General features: G+C 39.9%; 1 protein-coding gene and 1 pseudogene across 4 annotated transcripts in view; both read left to right on the forward strand.

Moving 5' to 3' along the window:
- LOC126106404 (cytochrome P450 4C1-like) overlaps positions 1-13,888 on the forward strand; it is a 160,736-nt gene that overhangs the window by 35,711 nt on the left and 111,137 nt on the right. For 2 of the 4 annotated variants that reach the window (XM_049912674.1, XM_049912676.1), the window contains exon 2: positions 2,987-3,071. The exons of the other annotated variants lie outside the window; for them this stretch is intronic. The gene's annotated coding sequence lies outside the window, so the exon portion shown is untranslated. The remainder of the gene's footprint in view (positions 1-2,986; positions 3,072-13,888) is intronic. 4 annotated transcript variants of the gene reach the window in all.
- Positions 3,266-3,383, forward strand: LOC126107159 (5S ribosomal RNA; annotated as a pseudogene).

A 13,888-nucleotide genomic window follows, 5' to 3' on the forward strand; every position in this document is an offset into this window, starting at 1 on the left:
CCAACAAATTTATTTTGACGAAATTCAGTTTGTTTCCTTATGGCAATTTTGTCAAATAACATAGCACACAGCAATTTCTTGCCCTTGTTCATGAGCTCTTGACTCTTTATTCTGAGAGCAAGTGCTGCTTCTTTGCCGAAACCTGGATTTCCATCAATCACACTATACCTCCTTCTCAGTGGCCGTGGATGTGGCAGAGATGTATTGAAATTTCTCCTTATGTAACTGTAAGCCTTGCTGCTGTAGAAATTAAGAGTTAAAGCAAAGGTCTGAAGAGCTGCTGGGTACTTTTCTCTTGTTTGACCTCTGCTGACACACTTTAACAACTCTGAGGTACCTGGTGGCAGCATCTGAAAGCAATAAGATACTCTCAGTAAAGAACTGCAAGAGCTAGGCTAAAAACTGTCATTCACTCAACATGTTCTGTATATCACATCATGCAGAAGACTCGACATTGATAAGGAATGAGAAAACAACACACAATTATCAGTTACAAACTAACTTTGTTCACAGAAGGAACAAAATATCATAACTGTTTCTACTATTTGTGCTCATGTATTGTAGATCTAACATAGTAAAGTTTCCAAGAGTGTCTCCACTTTAATAAAAGTTACTGCTTTCTCATTTATATTAAATTATGATGCTTTCTCCTACTTTATTTTATCCATTGTGGTTATTGAACACCACAACTGTTTTTGTAAATTACACTGTAGGAAATAATGCAACCAGTCACAAGTTTCTTTTAGTAGTGATTTGTATTGTACCATCACTAGTTTTGAGTGTGAGCCCATTGTCAGATGGTAGCATTGATTTCTTGCAAGTTTTACGTATGTGTCCCAAAATATAACAAAGTTCTAAGAAAGGAAATGTAAAGGAGAGAATTTCATGAAGTAAGTGCAATGTGTAAAGTGTATATACAATCTAATACTTTTCAAGAAGTATGCAATTTCAAAATTTTGTTATATTGTAGGACACACATGTAAAACTACAAGGAATTAGTGGCATTGCATGGCAATGGGTTCAAGACCAAAACTAGCAATGTTACAATAACAATCACTTCTAAAAAACTTGTGACTGGTTGCAGTATTTTCCAGTGTTATTTTACCTATTATTTACATGAACATGTTGACATTTTTCAAAACAATGCCTACATTTGTGTGAATAGACTTCCTTACTATCAACTATGCCACTTGTCATGGAACCATAAGACAAGTACTATACTAGAATCTACACCACCTGATATTTATAATAAGAATGGCAATTCGCTGTCTTTAATGTCATATGTCAAGAAATTATAAGTACTACTTGAAGTACATAGTTCTGTCTTACCTTCAACAAATTACCCATGGATTTACTTACAAGATCATTCTTTTGAAGGTCACTCATTAATGATTCCAAATTTAAAATTTTCTTCCCCATCCTGTGGGCTGATCTCTGCAAATTACTTAATTTTCTGGCTTTCTTCTTCAGCTGCTTTTTTTTTTATAACACTTGCCATTTTACTAGCTATGCAAGGAACAGCCAAATCATCTTCCTTAAAATCTGCTGTGTGTCTAAACATTTGCTTGCCCCAGCTTTTACTTCAGAAGCTTGTATAGCGGCTGCAAACAAAATACCAGTCCATTGAACGAAAATGTACGAAGAATTTCCTCTCAGTCTAAAGCATATTACGACAATGTTACTTTAAAACAACGCATTTAAATTTTTACAGCCACTGCTTAACACTCTCCTTCTTACGTTAACATATTAACACAAAGTAAATATCTAGACTTACGAGAATTATGGGAAGTTTCTGCACATGAAATTTCGTCTAATGAATCTCTCTTAGTCGGAGGTTTACGAAGCTTGGGTCTCTTTGCTTGGAGATTCTCAGGGAAATCGAATTTTGTTGGCACGGCGTCACTGTGTATCGAAACAATTTTCTTCAAAGTGCTTCGAATAGATGCGTGTGTGCGCAGTAGGCTTGAAATCTTTTCGTTTCACTCCCCGTATCCACATCTGCCTGCGCCCTTCATCCTTAGGAAACCTATACGAAAGAGAAAAAGCAGCTTTGTGGCTTACCATTTCAAGAAATATATACGATAGCAATGTGCGCCTGGAAACACACACAGCACTTCAAACTGCCAATTTCCGTAACTGTGACGTTCTGGGTAAGGATATGATATTCACAATAGTTTATCAGTATTCAAGAAATGCCGCTAAATTAAACTAATAACACTTACACGTGAAATTTAATGTTACTTTCCTTCACAAAACGCTTCGTACAACCATAAGCACAACAGGATACCACCATTGTTTTGCCAATAGTCACGCGGTATAGCAGTAGAGATGTTGGTGCAACGAAATTTACGTCATGACCAGTCTACCAATATCTATGGTCGAAGGTCTGGACACACAGTGCACCGAACACTCCCAATGATGGGCCTCCGCAGCCGACGGTCCGTCCGTGTGCCAGTGTTCTCGCGACGCCATCGGCAACTACGACTGAAATGGGCACGTGGCCATCGGCACTGGACGTCGGCGCAGTGGCGAAGCCGCGCATCTTCCGATGAATCCCGATACCTTCTTCATCGTTCCGATGGGATGGCGCGAATCTGTCGTCTTCCAGGGGAACAGATCCTTGACGCCTGTACTGCGGGACAGGGACAAGCTGGCTTCAGCTCCACTGTGGTCTGCAGAACATTCACGTGGGTGTCCGTGGGTCCAGTGGAGTTCGTTCGAGGCACCACGGCGGCCGAGGAATACCGTACACTCGACGATCGTGTTTCCCGACCGCAGTGCCACTTTTCAGCTAGATAGTGCGGCGCGTCACAAGGCCAGCAGTGGTTCGAGGAACACTGTGGCTAGATTCAGTTGAGGTGCTGGCTCCCCCAACTCGCCAGGTGTGAACCCGATCGAACACGTCTGGGATGCGACTGAACGTGACGTCAGAGTTCATCGTCCCCCTGCCCGGTATTTACGAAAATTTGGTGATTTTTGTGCGCAGATGCGGTGCCGACTCCGTCCAGCGACCTAGCGAGGCCTCATTGCTTCCACACCACGACGCTTCGACGCTGTTATCAGCGCCAAAGGTAAACAGACCCACTGTTAGGTATGTGGTCATAGCGTTCTGGCTGACCAGTGTATGTTTCTGTTATTCGTGCACGACTTTCCCACTTGTCAATAATAACGGGAAACTTGTTTTGATCACAACGAAGAACATTTTATTGATACAAAATAACAATAGTAATTACACAGATTTTTTTGTTTGTGTATGTAAATTGTAGGCAACGGCCTTGCTGTTGTGGATGCACCGGTTCCCGACAGACCACCGAAGTTAAGCACTGTCGGGCGTGGCCGGCATTTGGATGGGTGACCATCTGGGCCTCCATGAGCTGTTGCCATTTTTCGGGGTGCACTCAGCCTCGTGATGCAAATTGAGGAGCTACGCGACCGAATAGTAGCGGCTGCGGTCAAAGAAAACCATCGTAACGACCGGGAGAGCGGTGTGCTGACCACACGCCCCTCCTATCCGCATCCGCAGCTGAGGATGACACGGCGGTCGGATGGTCCCGGTGGGCCACTTGTGGCCTGAAGACGGAGTGCTAGTGATTGCTATATAAATTGTACTTGCACGATAGGTTATTACTTTGGTTACGTAAAGGCACATAGGTTTCGCTATTAACTAATTTTTATCACTTACTAGTGAAGCCGGCAATGCTTCGCAATTGCTAAACATGTGTGGGAATTGGGTATACGTCCTAATCTTGTTGCCCCCCCGCCCCTCCCTCTCTCTCTATCCCTCTGGTCTTCCCCGCTCCCTCCTGCCCACCTGTCTCTGTTTCGCCTTCCACCACTTCCTGTACTCCTCTTATCCCAAATCTCTCTAATGCATTTCCCGATTCCTCATCACTCCTTCCTCCTTCTCTATCCATCTCCTCCCGTTCCCTCTGACCTTATTCATTGTTATTGCAAACGGAACGTTTATTGAGAATAGAAATCAAAATGTGTGGGTAAATGAGTTGGAGTCGTTACTACACGGGTTACCACCTTTCCCACTGCTGGATCTCTGACGGTAGTTGCTTTAATGACAGTATTTCGCGTTGTTTTAATGTACGAAGATGTAGCATTATAAATTTAGCCATAAAAATTTTCCTGTTTTCTGTTCAAAATGACTGCGAAAAGGAAAGCAAAACAGCAAATTTCTCACAGCACAGTTTAACGTGCTATTTGTCGCAGCCGGTTTAACAGTAAGTGTTCAGTACTGTATAACATCATTGTATCTGCAGTGGTTGAGGCTGTGCCTTGTCTGCCGACAGTCAGTCAGTCGAGAAGGGATTTAGCCAACCAAACGTTTCCTTCACCTCGTGTAAACTGAAACAAAGCAATTTTAGTAAGGCCATGAATTTATTTTTCCAGAGAAATGAATCACGAAATGGGATAAATTGAATGTTTGCAACACCACATTAACACGAACCGACATCAATGGAATCTTTGCAACACACTAAAGGTATCACCACCGATAGGGCACTGCAATATCGCTTTCACTCGTATTCTTTGTCGCAAAATATCAGTATTCAATGCGGAATTTGTTGTTGTTATGAAAGCACGTGACAGCAGAGCTGTCAAACATTGACATTTCTTTCATTGAGATATTCATAAAAGAATACCATCCAAATTTCCAACTTCGTCGGTGAATTTTGCAAAAATTTTCTTTCATACAAATCTTGTCATGACAATTCCAACGCAACATAAAAAACAACAAAATCTTTCCTACATGCGGAACTTGATTTTTATTTATGTAAATAAAATGCAATTTATATTTTGTAAGGATACGAAATACACAATTGTGTGCCAAATAAACAAACAACAAAAGAAGCAAAGAGAAGCCGTCGGCGCCCACTTTCTCTCTCATACATTCATTTTTCTTTCTTGCCGTGCCAGTATAACTGGTGATCCTGTTATTAACTACCTCATTTATGTGCTGTACCATAACTACCGAACCGTACAGCGCAACTCTGTACGTGCGTACTACACAGATGGATCCACTGTTTCCTAGAAATTGGTCGAGATTTTATGACCGCCCTCGAATAGGACAAGTGAACAGCTTCTGTGCATTCTTAATAAGTTCAGCTACCGAGCTACCGAGTCGAAACAAGGCCCCGGGAGTAGACAACATTCCATTTGAACTACTGATGGCCTCGGGAGAGCCAGTCATGAAAAAACTCTACCATCTGGTGAGCACGATGTATGAGACAGGCGAAATACCCTCAGACTTCAAGAAGAATATAATAATTCCAATCCCAAAGAAAGCAGGTGTTGACAGATGTGAAAATTACCGAACTATCAGTTTAATAAGTCACAGCTGCAAAATACTAACGCGAATTCTTTACAGACGAATGGAAAAACTGGTAGAAGCCGACCTCGGGGAAGATCAGTTTGGATTCCGTAGAAATACTGGAACACGTGAGGCAATACTGACCTTACGACTTATCTTAGAATAAAGATTAAGAAAAGGCAAACCTACATTTCTAGCATTTGTAGACTTAGAGAAAGCTTTTGACAATGTTAACTGGAATACTCTAATTCAAATTCTGAAGGTGGCAGGGGTAAAATACAGGGAGCGAAAGGCTATTTACAGTTTGTACAGAAACCAGATGGCAGTTATAAGAGGGGCATGAAAGGGAAGTAGTGGTTGGGAAAGGAGTAAGACAGGGTTGTAGCCTCTCCCCGATGTTATTCAATCTGTATACTGAGCAAGCAATAAAGGAAACAAAAGAAAAATTTGGAGTAGGTATTAAAATCCATGGAGAAGAAATAAAAACTTTAAGGTTCGCCGATGACATTGTAATTCTGTCAGAGACAGCAAAGGACTTGGAAGAGCAGTTGAACGGAATGGATGGTGTCTTGAAGGGAGGATATAAGATGAACATCAACAAAAGCAAAACGAGGATAATGGAATGTAGTCGAATTAAGTCGGGTGATGCTGAGGGAATTAGATTAGGAAATGAGACACTTAAAGTAGTAAAGGAGTTTTGCTATTTAGGGAGTAAAATAACCAATGATGGTCGAAGTAGAGAGGATATAAAATGTAGACTGGCAATGGCAAGGAAAGCGTTTCTGAAGAAGAGGAATTTGTTAATATCGAGTATAGATTTAAGTGTCTGGAAGTAATTTCTGAAAGTATCTGTATGGAGTGTAGCCATGTATGGAAGTGAAACATGGACGGTAAATAGTTTGGACAAGAAGAGAATAGAAGCTTTCGAAATGTGGTGCTACTGAAGAATGCTGAAGATAAGGTGGGTAGATCACGTAACTAATGAGGAGGTATTGAATAGGATTGGGGAGAAGAGAAGTTTGTGGCACAACTTGACTAGAAGAAGGGATCGGTTGGTAGGACATGTTTTGAGGCATCAAGGGATCACAAATTTAGCATTGGAGGGCAGTGTGGAGGGTAAAAATCGTAGAGGGAGACCAAGAGATGAATACACTAAGCAGATTCAGAAGGATGTAGGTTGCAGTAGGTACTGGGAGATGAAGAAGCTTGCACAGGATAGAGTAGCATGGAGAGCTGCATCAAACCAGTGTCAGGACTGAAGACCACAACAACAACAACCGCCGATGTAAGTTAGTGGACCAATATTGAGTAAGATTCTCGACGTAAGATCTTGTGACGTCAGAGTGTTACGCGCACGCCGCCCCAGCTGGGCAGGTGAGGCAGGCAGCGGCGGCGGGCCGCGGGGGCCTCCGTCTGCGGGAGAGAGCTGCCCTGCCAGGCGAGTTTGCCGAGCCTGCGGCGCCCGCGCGCTCCACAGCACTTTCGAGCGAATCGTGGAGGGTACCTCGCACTGCACCCGTATTTTCCTCCTTGTTTTGCGCACGGAGCTCGAAAAGAATGACAACAGAGACTCCGCTGTTTTCGGTGTAGTCAGTCTAAAAATTGTCTTCGCAGTCCGTATTACACTCTTATTACTCACTTAGTATTGGTTCTTGCAACATTTTAAGTACGCTTCCACGGGATAGTTCGTGTCTGTCTTCGAGATCTCTAAGCATCCTCTTGACTCTCCCCCACGGGTCAAAAAACATGTGACCATTCGTGCTGCCTATCTTCCACTGTTCTCTTATGAGCCGTATTTGGTATGGGTTCCACACACGCGACAGCTTCTTCCCGATATCCAGGTTATGAACAAAATCTGCCACACGCTTTACCTACGACAGAGCCCGTGTCATAGTTCCATTTCTTATTTCTACAATACTGTTACGCCCAGGTATTTGTGTGAGTTGATTGATTAAGGTTATGTCTCTCCGACGCAGGAGTCATAGGATACCACGTTTTTCCGTTTTGTGAAGTGCACAATTCTAAAGCTGATCATTTAAAGAAAACTGCAAATCTTTGCACCACTTTGAAATTTTTTCTTGTAGATTGGGTCCACTCTTATCCTCATATATGTAAATGGCCTTCGTCATAACATTCAGCAAGAAGAACTGGAACTTTCTGCATATGATACTACTGTTATAACAAATCCTATAAAGAGAAAGCAACAGAAGAGACTCTAAATGATGTTCTCCAAGAAGTTATTAATTGGTTCTCATAAAATGGACTGTCCCTAAATTTTGAAAAAAAGGATACTACATTCAGTTCTCTACAACAAAGAGAGTCATAGCAACAACTGATATAGTATATGACCGGGAGTCAGTAAATAGGATAGAATGCTCCAAAATTTTGAGTGTACGTACTGATCAGATCTTGAAGTGCAAGAAGCATATTACGGAGCTTCTCAAACAATTAAGTTTAGCTACTTCTAGTCTCCACATAACTGCTGGTCTTGGAAACGAAGGCTTCAACCTCCTGACAAATCTTGCATATTTCCACTCTGATGGAATAATGTTCTGGACTAAATTACGACTTAGAAAGAAAGCAGTGACTGCATAGAGGCGAGCAGTAAGAATAATACCTGGCGTTGACCCACGGTTGTCGTGTAGGTACCGCTTCAAAAGATTGGGCATTGCAAGTGTACCGTCACAGTATATGTCTTCGCTAATGAACCAACAACACTGAAGGAGAAAATGATCTCTATTACCTATTGTTAAAGCAACCACTGACTCAAAAAGGACTTCATTATGTAGCAACAAAACGTTTTGATCATTTGGCCGATAACCTAGCATGTGCGACAGGTGCCAAACCAAGATTTAAATCTGATCTAAAATAATTTATCGTGAACAATTCCTTCTATTCCACGAACGAATTTCTATTTCAAAACTAGCAGCCGACAAAAAATTGTTTTTAACTGTAGGTAGGTAGGTAGGACTAAAAAAATAATAAGTTCATTAATGTTGATACTAATTATGTATACATATCCTGCAAACTAACTTCCTCGTCATTTCGACAGAAGAATCGTTCAAATGATCTATGGAACACTTAATTAATTGACTAAATAATTGTTTACCAGGTTCTTAACATACAACATGAAGAGCAAAGGTCCCGTATCACTTCCCTGGGACGCGCCTTTCGATGCATGCACCCAAGACGACATTCTGCACCCTGCCTACCTAGGAATCCTCAATGCAATCCTTATCGTCCATTGATACCCAAGATGAGAATCCTTTCGTAAACTGTAGCTGAAGGCCTTTCGGAAGTCAGTTGCCTCGATCCGTGGCTTTCACGATATCGTGTAGGAAAGGCGCGACCGATCTTCCTGCAATAGAGGGGATCATTCTTTTCGAGATAGCGGATTATATTTTAGCTAAAATTCTATAACAGACAGGGTTTCAATAGTACTGGACGATATTTTTGTGAACTGCTGAACGTGACGGTTTCCATCTTGTTTGTCTATCATGTGCAGTTGATTATTCACAGCCAAAGTTCGTATTCTTTTATCTCATACTTTCATATTATCGATATTTTTAAAGACAGACAAGATCAAAATTCCTGCAGCAGAATTTCCTTTCCTCCCAGTAACCCTTACCATACAGTCCTCCCCACAGAAGTTTAAGTCGCGAAACAACTGCCAATAACGTGTTAAGACACAGCTAAAATTATTGCGCAGTTATTTACAATTATTGGTATTGTTGCAGCCAGATGTGCAGTGACTCATACAGAGTAAACTGGAGCCGGTATTGACACTTAAAGCGTTTCCTGTTATAAACTATGCGTTTCCATTGGAAGTGAGATCTGTAAGATGGAGAGATCCATAGAGACTGACTAAGAGTCCCTAACCGTTCTTCCCACCGACCTGTCGTCTCCTAAAGTTGCGTCCCCAGCGGAGAAGACAGCTCGTCGGTCGTGGCACCTTCTTCGGCGGAGGCTGCTGTGCTGTCAATTTGAACCTGTGATTGTGCTTTTTATGGGATGCGACTTGCCTAGGTCAGTCTTTGTATCTACAGAGGGCACGATCTGTAGTACTGACAATGACGGTAGGTGACACCTCTCGTTAATGTATCCTGTTTGCTTATATTTTAAATAATCACACATTTTATACTGTCTTTTACAACCCTCGACATAGCTTTGTTAATTGTGCGGCAACTGTTCCATCCAATTTCCGATACAGAGTACGACACGTCCGTCACTCCAGAACGCCCGAAACACAGTGACTGACCAGTGCAGCCGAAGTATTTCGTCTCCCAGGCGCGCCAAAGCGACCCGAAGGTATCCGAAGCACTTCGGTTGCAATATCGTTACTCTTGTGTTTCCCAAAACTACTAAAATTTAATGAACAAAAACGATAGATTCGTAGGGTAACCATAAGAGACTGGCATACTAAAAACTGGGTTAAATACAATGAAAAGTATATAAATAATTAATAAGAGAAGTTGGGCGTTTTGCCACCTAACACCCGAATGTGCCGACCAGTCAGAAGCAAATTCAGTACAATTGGCGGACTCTGTATCATCTGCCGCTTGTTCCTCACTCCACTTTTGTAATATATGCTACTTCCCGCGTATCAGGCTGCATCAAGGAGATCTTCTAGCAAAATGAAATACTGGCGGCAACAGCCATGAATATCACACTGTCTTGAGTTGCTATTTATTACATGTCAGCTGCTGGAAAGATTGCTTCGTCTGAATGAGGCTAGAAAGATAGCCCTCAGATTTTCACTGACTGGCGTCACGGCAACTGAAAAAGAAATTTAATGTATTTTTATTCTACATAAATGAAGGTCGAATAATCTATGCTGAATATCTTCGAATTCATTGAAGGCAGGTAATATGAATTAAGCTCGGGTTCTTGGTTAAGAGACATTTGAGTTCCTTTGTTCAACTAAAAAGATGTTTTGATAACGAACGACATTTTATGCTTTATTCATTACGGAATTACAGGGATGTCATCCCAGACCCTGTGAAGTTAAAAAAAAGTATAAATTTAAACAATCTTTGAATAACTATGGTCTATGTACACTGAAATCAAACACGATTATCCTCTCGCTTTACAGTACGAATACATCCAAAATGAAATAAAATCGTTAGCTCCTCACAATGTAGTTCAGAAGACATGGATTTGTTTGCCCGTGCAAACTTTCAAGAAACTCATGATAAGTTTATGCACCAAAGTTACTAATGAGGTGACGAAAATTTTAACCTAAAGGAATTGGTCCCCTAAAGAGACATCGAAAATTTAACCTGACCAAATGGGTCACCTTAACAGAAATGAATCGTTCCCCTTAAACTTTTTCACAAACTAATAAAACTATTTTTTTAATGGCAGCTTCTAGCGCAGTTGTTGCAAGTTCAGAATCATCTATGTTGAACATTTTCGAGTTCTTTCAAGAAAGGAAGTACGACTTAGTTTCATGGTTCAATGGCATTTGGATACCATTGTTCTAAGAATAGAATGTGTTGATCACAAACGACATTCTTGCGTTTTTGTACGGAATAACAGGGATTAAAAATTTAATTCCTGCAAATATTAAACAAAAAAGATTAATTATGTTCAATTCCTCGAAGAAAATGGCATCTCTTCCATTAACATCAAACATGATGATCCACTCGCTTTCGAGTATGAATACATTCAAGAAGAGAAACAATTCTTGAAACCAGACAATCTTGTCCAGAAAAAATGTATTCTCTTGACTGTCGACGACTTCAAAGAATCTGTCATGACCTCCAACATAAAACAATGCAAGCTGGTACGCAAGTACTACTTGACAATAGAGAAAATCTTCGTAGACTACGTAAAGTACACGAAAGAACACCAAACGCAGCAACTTACCATTGACTTTCAAAACCAATTGTAGATCAACGGCCGTGAAGTCTGCAGTGTCGTAGAAATGAAGAAAGAAGAAATTGCCTACATTGCGCCAACCAGACACTATGCAAAAAAAGAATTACTTCAAAGTTGGAGGTGTGTTGTCTAAAAATCATCTTTCTGGAAGATTATCTACTTACAACAGCGGTCGTTTAGATGATGATAAATTATTTTATGTCTCCATCCACGAATGCCACAACTATAAAATGATTGAGTAGATGGCTGAAAAATTTTTAGGTGACCACAAAGGCAAGAAAGAAAAAGAAATGTTTCTAACTCACTACGACGATCTGAAACATTATGTTGGTTTGTTTTGTGCAGACTCGAACAAGTATGTAGACGTAATCAACTCTCATCCACGTTATCAAACGAGAAATAGTTGTCCAGCAGCAGATTGGAAAGAAGATACACAAAACAAAACCTGTTATGTTAGGCAATTTGCCTAAAGATAAACTGGCTGATATTGTTTCTGATATATTCGAAGAATGCCCAGCGATAGACAAAAATAATTTGGGCAAAGAAACATTCAGAGAACTTCTAGAATCAAAGGGTTATAAAATTAATGGAAAGATAAGGATATGGAAAGATATAGCCAACATTTTAAAAATAAACTTTGCACAATAAGAAAATCACTTTTTGGTTTCAACGACATTTATTATGGAATTTCAGAGTCCGTGCTCCTAGACTCTGGAAAATTGAGAAGAACGTTCTCATCACGAGCGACATCCGCTACATGGAGATCAGGCACGACGACCAAGGAGTGACCTTTACAAAACTAGCGTCAGCTGAAGCAGACTTTAGTCTGCGACTACATTATGTTTACTTACCCAACTGTTGTGGAAATATCAAAGCCCAACCATTTAACGTAATTTTTATCTCCTTTCTTTCTCAGAACTTTTGCAACGAGATACACATCTGGATATTTCGTTTTCTGCAGCTCTTGCTCATAAAAATTACCATCGATATCTTTCAGTTTATATGTGATTGGACTGGAATGAATAACAGCTTCAGTTTCGAAAATTTCTGTTGACCAGTTGGCAGTACATTCTTTTTCAAAAAGTCCTTTAAGTGTACTGATCCTCACTTTATCTACTTTTTTAAATTTAACATTATCATTAGGGACAATGACGCCTATCTTAAAGTTCTTTTCATAGACCTCTATTGGCTTCATTTTTGTAGTTCGATGAACTGTCTTATTGTATTCGTCAACTAATTTCGAGACTAGATCGACCCATTTATTTCCTTGAAGAAAAAATTTCTTCCACCTGTTTTCTTTCAGTGTTCTGTTAAATCATTCAACAACAGATGCTTTTAATTGCGTAAAGGTTGAATAATGATTAGTGCTGCATTTCTTCGTCAGCTCATGGAACTCTTTATTGTAGAATTCTTTGCCATTATCAGTCTGTAAATTTTTTGGGCGTCGGGCGCTGACCACAGCAGCGGCGACGGAAGCAGCCTTTCTGGCTGCACCAGTCTTCAGACTGTGTCTGCTCCAGCTGTTGCTGAATATTTTATCAAACGCATCAACTACATTCTTAGCTGTTTTATCTTTAACTGGGATAGCTCATGCAAATTTAGAAAAGATGTCGATAACACGTAATAAATTTTTATGTCCTCGATTTATCTTCGAAATTCCTTTCAACTTGCCCGAGTCCATTTCGACTAGATCGGCTTGCCATAGATCATCTATACCGAGAGAAATTACATTACTTCGTTTAAAATTTTTTCTCATAGGCTTATGTAGTTCATTACTGATTTCTTCATGGAGGGATTGTCCTGAAGGACTGAGCACACCTTCGGTGTGCGATTTGCTCACCCCTTCACAGACTGCTATCTGAAACCTGGCAGGGCTGCTTTGGCAGTCTACAATTTTTTTTAACGAATATACTTTTCTTCTTTTTACAAATTGTGCAAAGACCTTCAGTTCTTTGTCTCCTATTTTTTGTGATAACTCTGTGAGGTTCATGAGTACCGGTAAATTTTTTACACTTCAAACAGTAGATAAGTTCGTCCATTTAGATCGATAAAAAATTTAATAAAACTGAAATAAATCTAACGACCTCAACACTTCTAGATCTTCACCTACTTTCTTGTCTAAGCTTTTACTAATTTACAAATCTTATGATTTAAGTTTACTTTCTAATGAATCTATTTTATCTAATGTATGAAGATTGTTTGTTTGTTTGTTTTCGTTTTGTTTATATCTTTATTATGATGTTCCATGATACCATAGATAATACCATTTCTTTGCTTTAAATCTGAGAGAATCTTGTTGTAATCTTCTTTATTGACATAATTACTGAATTGTGTTAGAATACTTGTGTATTTAGGTTTTGTAACACATTCTTTTTCGAAGTATTATTTGGTAAGAGGATCATAACCATTTAGTGGATCTTCTATGTCTATGATTCTTCTACCTTTAAAATCGATATAACCTTCAGTTGCTTCAAAAATGTTATTTAATTCTTTCAGAAATTGTGTGATTAAAGTACTAAATTTTGGTTGAAAATCTTCAAATTTTGGCTGAATATCTTTAACGAGTTTGTTTCCAAAAATGTCCTTCTAATAAATCTAAAATAACACTAAATTTATAATTTTTGCATAACAGTTCTATAACAAACAAACACAAATGCCGACAATTACAGTTAGATTCACTTATATGTTCTG

Source organism: Schistocerca cancellata, chromosome 10, assembly GCF_023864275.1.
Source record: "Schistocerca cancellata isolate TAMUIC-IGC-003103 chromosome 10, iqSchCanc2.1, whole genome shotgun sequence".
Classification (NCBI taxonomy): Eukaryota; Metazoa; Arthropoda; class Insecta; order Orthoptera; family Acrididae; genus Schistocerca; species Schistocerca cancellata.